Source organism: Chinchilla lanigera, unplaced genomic scaffold (genome assembly GCF_000276665.1).
Source record: "Chinchilla lanigera isolate Chin_1 unplaced genomic scaffold, ChiLan1.0 scaffold00014, whole genome shotgun sequence".
NCBI classification, from domain to species: Eukaryota; Metazoa; Chordata; class Mammalia; order Rodentia; family Chinchillidae; genus Chinchilla; species Chinchilla lanigera.
Genome location: NW_004955415.1, coordinates 11,201,153 through 11,207,813, shown reverse-complemented (window position 1 = coordinate 11,207,813; position 6,661 = coordinate 11,201,153). Strand labels below are relative to the sequence as shown.

Sequence of the window (6,661 nt, the reverse complement as noted above, 5' to 3'; positions counted from 1 at the left end):
TTACTTTTTTATTAACTCCTCCTGGAATGTCAGTGCTCTACAATGTCAGCTCCCATTTTATTTACTTTTAATTGACAGATAGGAATTGTACTTGTTCACGTGGTGCAGTGCGATAACTCAGTTCAGGGAGGCAGTGTGTAATGCTCACGTTGGGCTCCTGGGGGTTTCCGTCTCTTTATCTGGGTGTGTGGAATCTTCAGACCCCTCTCTTCTAGTTCTTCATTAAATATGTAACAGGTTGTTGTATCATCTCCGGACTTCTGGTCCCTCCTCTACTCTTTCCTCTTCAACCACACCTCTTCTGGGCATCTCCAGGCATTGAGACCTCTTTTCAGTCCAGACCTTTCGTAAAACCAGCAATAAATGTTGTCCGTATCCATTTGAGCTACTATAAATCTGTACACTTTTTCTGAGGAAGACCACATCCCCCGTTTATTAAATGTGGGGCTTTGTGCCTGGCATGAGCACAGTGTATTGAAGGCACTCCGTGAATTCAGGCCGGAAGAGGGACTCCACGAGTCTCCTAGGCTGGAGTAAGCCCACGCAGCCAGGTAAGAACGGTAGACGGCTGAGAATTGTCGCTCACTGAGCATTCTAAAAGATGTCTGTGCTCGTTCTTAACTTTTGAGACAAGGGCACTGGCTGTGACTTAGACCCCTCCCCACTGACGGGCATGTGGCTCCAGGCAAGTGGCTTAGCCTCTCTGCTGTTTCCTTACATGGGTTGTACTTCTTACAGAGTGGCTGTAGAAGTCCAGTTTAATCATATCACATAAAGGGAATAGCATGGAGCCCAGCATCTGATAGGCCCGCCACACACAGTAGTGTAGTATTAGGGCCTTCGAACTTTGGGAATTCACAACATGATGGCGCCTCCCACCCAGTTTGGACTGCAGAAACTTTGGCTCCTGTGATCCTCCATGGTCCGCTGAGGAAGGGGACAGATTCACTTTTCTAAAAATGTGCTTATCCCCTGCCCTGCATCCATGTAGGAGGGAAAATACTCACTCTGGTTATGGCCTTTCCCATTAAGAATCTTAGTAGGAAATCTCTGCACCAAAGAGTCTGCCAAATAATTAACCGGACCTGCATAGCACTCAAGATGATTGCTCATTGCTGCATAAAGCTACATTGTTTGTACTTTTCCTTTTGACGTTCTTATGCTTCTTCCATTTAATTGTAAGCATCAGAAGGCAGGGAGCACACTCTAATAGCTTAGACTGGAACCTCTGGAGTCAGAGGTTCTAGTCTGCCTCTGCACTAACTTGTTTGGTGACTGGGCAACTTCTTTTGTTCTTTTTTGAGACAGGGTCTCACTACATAGTTCAGGCTGGCCTTGAACTCACAATGATCTTCCTGCCTCAGAGGGCTGGGATCACAGGTGTGCACCCCCATGCCTGACATGAGCAACTTCTTCCCTGTGTTTTGGTTTCCTCATGCGTATAATGAGGGTACTAGTAAGGCCTTTTGGGGTAGTTAGGAGGACTCGTGAGATGATATATTAAAATACAGCACACACCGGGTTCCCATCACTGTCTTGCCCAACTCCATCACCATCAGTGCCTTTGGGTTGCACCTAGTGCGGGTCCCTGCCCAACCGGTCAGTTCTGTCCGTGTCACGTGACTCCTGCTCTCACTACCCTTTCTGGTACCTTAAGGTAAGGGAAAGCAATTCAGCTAAGCGGGGGGGGGTTGAACTTGATTGTTTCTCTCCATTTACAGTCCCTGAAATATCTCCAAGTCTATTCTCCTTGTTTTCTTTAATAGCAGTAGCCCAGAGGACACGGTCCATTTTGACATGTTTACTTTTTCTCTTTTTTTCCATGACACATATTTCCTTTACTGAATTATTGTTTGTTGCTATTGGAGGAGGAATGTAAAACAGCCATGAAATGGAAAAAGCAGAGCTCTCCTGGCGCTATTGGGCACCCAAGGTCTGGCTTACTTTTTTTTTTTTTTTTTTTTCTGGTACCAGGAATCAAACTCACAACCTTGTGCTTGTCAGAGGTGCTGTGCCGCTGAGCTAAATCCCAGCCCCAGGGTCTGGCTTACTGATCATGGTAGTGGCTTGGGGGAAAGCCCAGATTTCTTTGAACTGAGCCAAAAACCAAATTAATGGGCTCATCACAACACATACACCCCTGATAAGGTGAAATCGCAGCTCCAGGGTGAGGCAGTCCAGGTGGCTCAGAATTGCAGGGTGGGGTCCCGTTACATTTTGGCTTCTCTCCACCTCTTGTTTGATTTGGTAAAGTTGATCTGAACTGTTCAAGCATCTGAACTCCTATTCAATGATTTGACACATATTTAATGAGCCCCTGAGGGACAAGACAGGAGGAACAGAGTGGAGAACAAGACAGGCATAATAAAGGCTTTCGAAGTTTGAATTCTATTGGGAAGAGCCCCTCATACAAGGGATTCCCGATTAACTGCTGCAATGAAACGCAGGATGCTCTGTGGGCTACAAAGGCAGGGAAGTGGGAAGACTTCCTGGACAAAAGCTTTTATATTGCTAGCGCATTAGGAGGGTAAAAAGCATGTGCAAAGGTCATGAGTCCAGAAAGAGTATGTTTCATTTGGGGAACTGCAAAGACCCCATCGTGGATGAAGACAGAAGGCTGTGTCTGGGGAGCTGGCAGGGCCAGGCCACTCAGAGCTCTGTAGGCATTTATCTGAAGGACTTGGGACACCACTGGACAGCGCAGGCTGAGGAGTGATGTCATCAGATTTGCATTTGGAAAATGTCAGTGTGGCTGCTGATGGGGCAAGGGGAGAAAGGCAGAGCAAGGAAAGTACCTGCAGTAGCCAAGGAAGCGGGGACGGGAGCCGGTGAGTGGCATGTGTGGTATGGGCCAGAGGTGGGGTCACTCTTCACAGCTCCCTGTCAAGATAGCTTGGGGATATTGGCCCTGCAGCCTTCTCTGAAAGGGACAATGGCATTTAGTCAGTGTATAGAACTGAGAGATGAGCTAAACTTAGACTCAGATGTCCCCACACTGAATGTACAGGAACTATATTTCCATATGCGATGGTGCTGCTTTGGGAACATGGGGCTCACTGACCTTCAGTGGCAGATTTAGCAGTGAGGCCCATGGTGTCTCCAGAGTTGACACCTAATATTGGGGAGCAAGGGATTCCCCCACTGCCTGCTGTGCCAGACTGGAAACTCAGGGGTGTTGTCTGCTCTTATTCATCCTGTCCTAGACTCACGGGTGACTGGAAAAACCCTCTCTCCCTCAGCAGTGAGAGTACTACCTCAAGAACTGGATTTCCAGGTCACGCTGCTGTAATTCACACAACCTAGGAGATGGTGCCATTTCTGGGAGGCTGAAGGGCAAGACAACCTGAGAGGAGGGAGGGAGCCAGCTGGCTTTCCAGATGCTTCTGTGGGGCTTTGTGAGGTCCGAGGAGAGGGCGGAGACTTCCTGCCGGGGCTTTGCTCATCCACTCTGTGGATGAATGCTAAGAATCTGCTGTGCTCTGGGGCCACTCTCAGAGGGTAAGCAAACTGACAGAACTTAAATTCTAGCCAGTTACCAGGACCCACTCTGCCTCCAGGCTCTCCTGGGCTTTGTGTTGAAGAGAGACAGACAGTCCAGGAGTTCTCTGGCATGGAACCCACCTGTGGCCTCAAGCTGGAGTAAACTTTAAGTTCTCCAAGGTGCCAAGTTTGCTTTCACCTCCAGGCCTTTGAACTTGCTTTTCCCTCATCCTAGACCTTTCTTTACCAACACTGCCACCATTCCCATCTGTCTCAGAAAAACAGGGTATTTCTATTTCTCTCAGACATAACCTCAGAGTAGGCCTTATGCAATTTATTTATCTCTTTTCCCTTTTGCTGCCTTAGGGCAGAATTCTTGTCAGTCTTGCTCAGCTTTTTATCCTTAGTGTCTAGCACATTCCTGGTGTATAAGATGTGCTGAATAAATATGTTGATTCCCACCATATACAAAGATCAACTAAAAATGGATTGACATCTTACATTTGACTGGAAACTGTAAAACTACTAGAAGAAAGCACATGGGAAGAGCTTCTTGACGTTGGTCTGAGCAATGATTTTTTGTATATAATCTTGAAAGTACAGACAGTGAAAAAAATAGACAAATAGGATTGTGTCAGACTAAAAAGTTTCTGTACAACATGGGAAATAATCAGTAGAATGAAAAGATAACCACAGAGTGGGAGAATATATTTGTAAACCATATACCTGATAAAGATAATATCCAAAATATATAAGGAACTCAGTAAGAAAACAACCCAATTTAAAAGTGGGCGATGAATAGACAATTCTCAAAAGATACACTGAGAACCAACAAAATGAATAAAAAAACCTTTAACATCACTAGTCATTAGGGAAATACAAATTGAAACCACAGTGGGAGATCATCTCATACTTGTTGGAATAGCTATTATTGACAAAGACAAAAGGTAGCGAGTGTTGGTGAAGATATGTAAAAAGGAACCCTTGTGCACTACTGGTGAAAATGTAAAAGCCATTCAGTCATTCTAGAAAGTAGTATGGAGGTCCCTCAAATAATTAAATATAGAACTGCCATAGGATCCAGCAATCCCACTACTGGATGTGTATGTAGAGCATTGAAATCAGTATCTCAGATAGATCTCTACACTCTGATGTTTATCTTGTGGCTACCTAGGCAGCCCCTGATGGAGGAGTAGGTAAAGAAGATATATAAGGCACTGAGAGGACAGAAGTAAATAAGAAAAGCCAAGCTCCTGCTTTCGTTGTCTATTTTTATTCCCACAGGGGAGATACTCCGTTTTTAAGAAGTGAGTAGGAGCATCAGAAATGGTGCTATTGCCTCTGGTTCCTGCTGAAATGAGGCAGTGGGTGCAGAGGGAAAAGGGCAGCAGGAGAGAGAGTGGCCAGGGGGCTGTCGGAGGGTGAGCAGAGATCCTGGGTGATGAGCAGAAATCTGCTGGATGCGATCAGGGATGTGTACGGAACCATAGGCATCTATATCTGTCTTACCAGCTGGGATCTGTGGTCCTTGTAACCAACAGTGCAAAAGGAACTTTAAAAGTTAGATTTTTTTATAGATAAGCAACTTCTCCAGACTTCCTCCTGCTGAGCACATAACCAACTCATCCTCCTCTCCTCAGCCCCCAAACAGTGATAGAAGATGTAGGTGCTGGTCCCAGGAGGCTGGAGCTCAGTTTTCTTTCCATAAGAAGTGTGTGTGTGTGTGTGTGTGTGTGTGTGTGTGTGTGTAGAGGCTGTGACAGCTGGAAGTGATAAAGCAAGTGTAGAGATCGGCATTGCCTCTCTTCTCCCCTCTCTCCTCTGTTCCTTGCCCAAATGGGCCCCTCCATTTCCTTGGAGCTAGCTTTGAATAAATCCCTTCTCCTTTTAACCAAAATAAATGGCCTCCTTGATTTGGTCTGCAGCAAGCAAACAAACCCGCACATACGAACCTGAGTGGCCATTAACATCACGGGAAGGCACTGGCAGGTTTCAGAGAGGAAACAGCCCTCCTTCCCGTTGTCAGCCCAGAAAGGACAAGGGACTCAGAATAATCCATTGTTGCTGGGGCTCCAGGAGTTAATAATAGAATATAAGCTTTTCTAAAAAGAAGACAAATGCTTCTCAGGGGTGTCACTGGTGCCTCCATGCAGAACCTGTCCTGATCCCTACAGAGCCAAATTCCTCGTTTTCTCTACGGCATCCTGTGTAGCTGTTTGTGGCGGCCACTGCTTTCTTACCCTACAATTATAGTTATTTGTATCCTGTCTCGGGCTCCCCAGTGAACCTTCACCCCCTCTTGGGCAGGAATTGGGTCCTGTGCACGCCTATCCCTTAAAGACATGCACTCTCACATACACTTTGCAGATACCTGGTGGATATTTACTGATCCTTATGACAAGGAATAATGAGGATTTCTGGCTGATACTTTGGAGATACATCTATTATAAAAAAGAGAGGAGTTCTGATGTAACGGAAGGGAAAGATAGCTTTGGAGCACAGAGACCCTATTGATGGTTCTTCCAGTGGAGGATGTTGAATGTTCTTAAGACTTTCCAATGGGAGTGGCCAGGATAAGAAAAGAAATTATAGGGGCCACTAAAAAGGGAAGGGAGGGGCTGGGGATTTAGCTCAGTGACAAAGCGCCTACCTGGCAAGCGCAAGGTCGTGAGTTCGGTTCCCAGTACCGGAGAAAAACAAAAAAAACAAAAACAAAAACAAAAAAAAAAAAAAGGGAAGGGAAAGAGGAACTGATTACCTATTGTCCTGTTATGGTCTTGGTAATGGTGAAAGCCATTAGGATTTATCTTGCATTCTCCCTGAAACTCTTAACCACAAATGTCCAGGTTTGCATTGAGACTTTTGATGTCTGGTGGGTTAGTTGGTTGGTTTAAGGTTTGGTTGGGTTTCTTGTCTTCTTGTGTTATTTGAGTCATTTCCTTTTCTGTGGGGGCTTATTTTTCTGTACATAAACCATGTTTTGTTCTGAAGGGTTTAGACTTAAACAACTAGGATGCGTTTTTTGGTTGTTATTTAATTAATATTTTTGAAGTTGAATTAATGTTTAAAACTGAAATTAATTTTAAATGGAAACTTGAGTCACTCCTGAAAATGTAAAACCAGTACTACTTGCCACAGATAGCCTTTGTAAGAGCACATGCAATTCAAAAATAAAACACAT

General features: G+C 45.2%; 1 protein-coding gene across 6 annotated transcripts in view; it reads right to left on the bottom strand.

The window, feature by feature from the left end:
- Fgf1 (fibroblast growth factor 1 (acidic)) overlaps nt 1-6,661 on the bottom strand; it is a 94,225-nt gene that overhangs the window by 37,741 nt on the left and 49,823 nt on the right. The gene's annotated exons all lie outside the window — the stretch shown is intronic.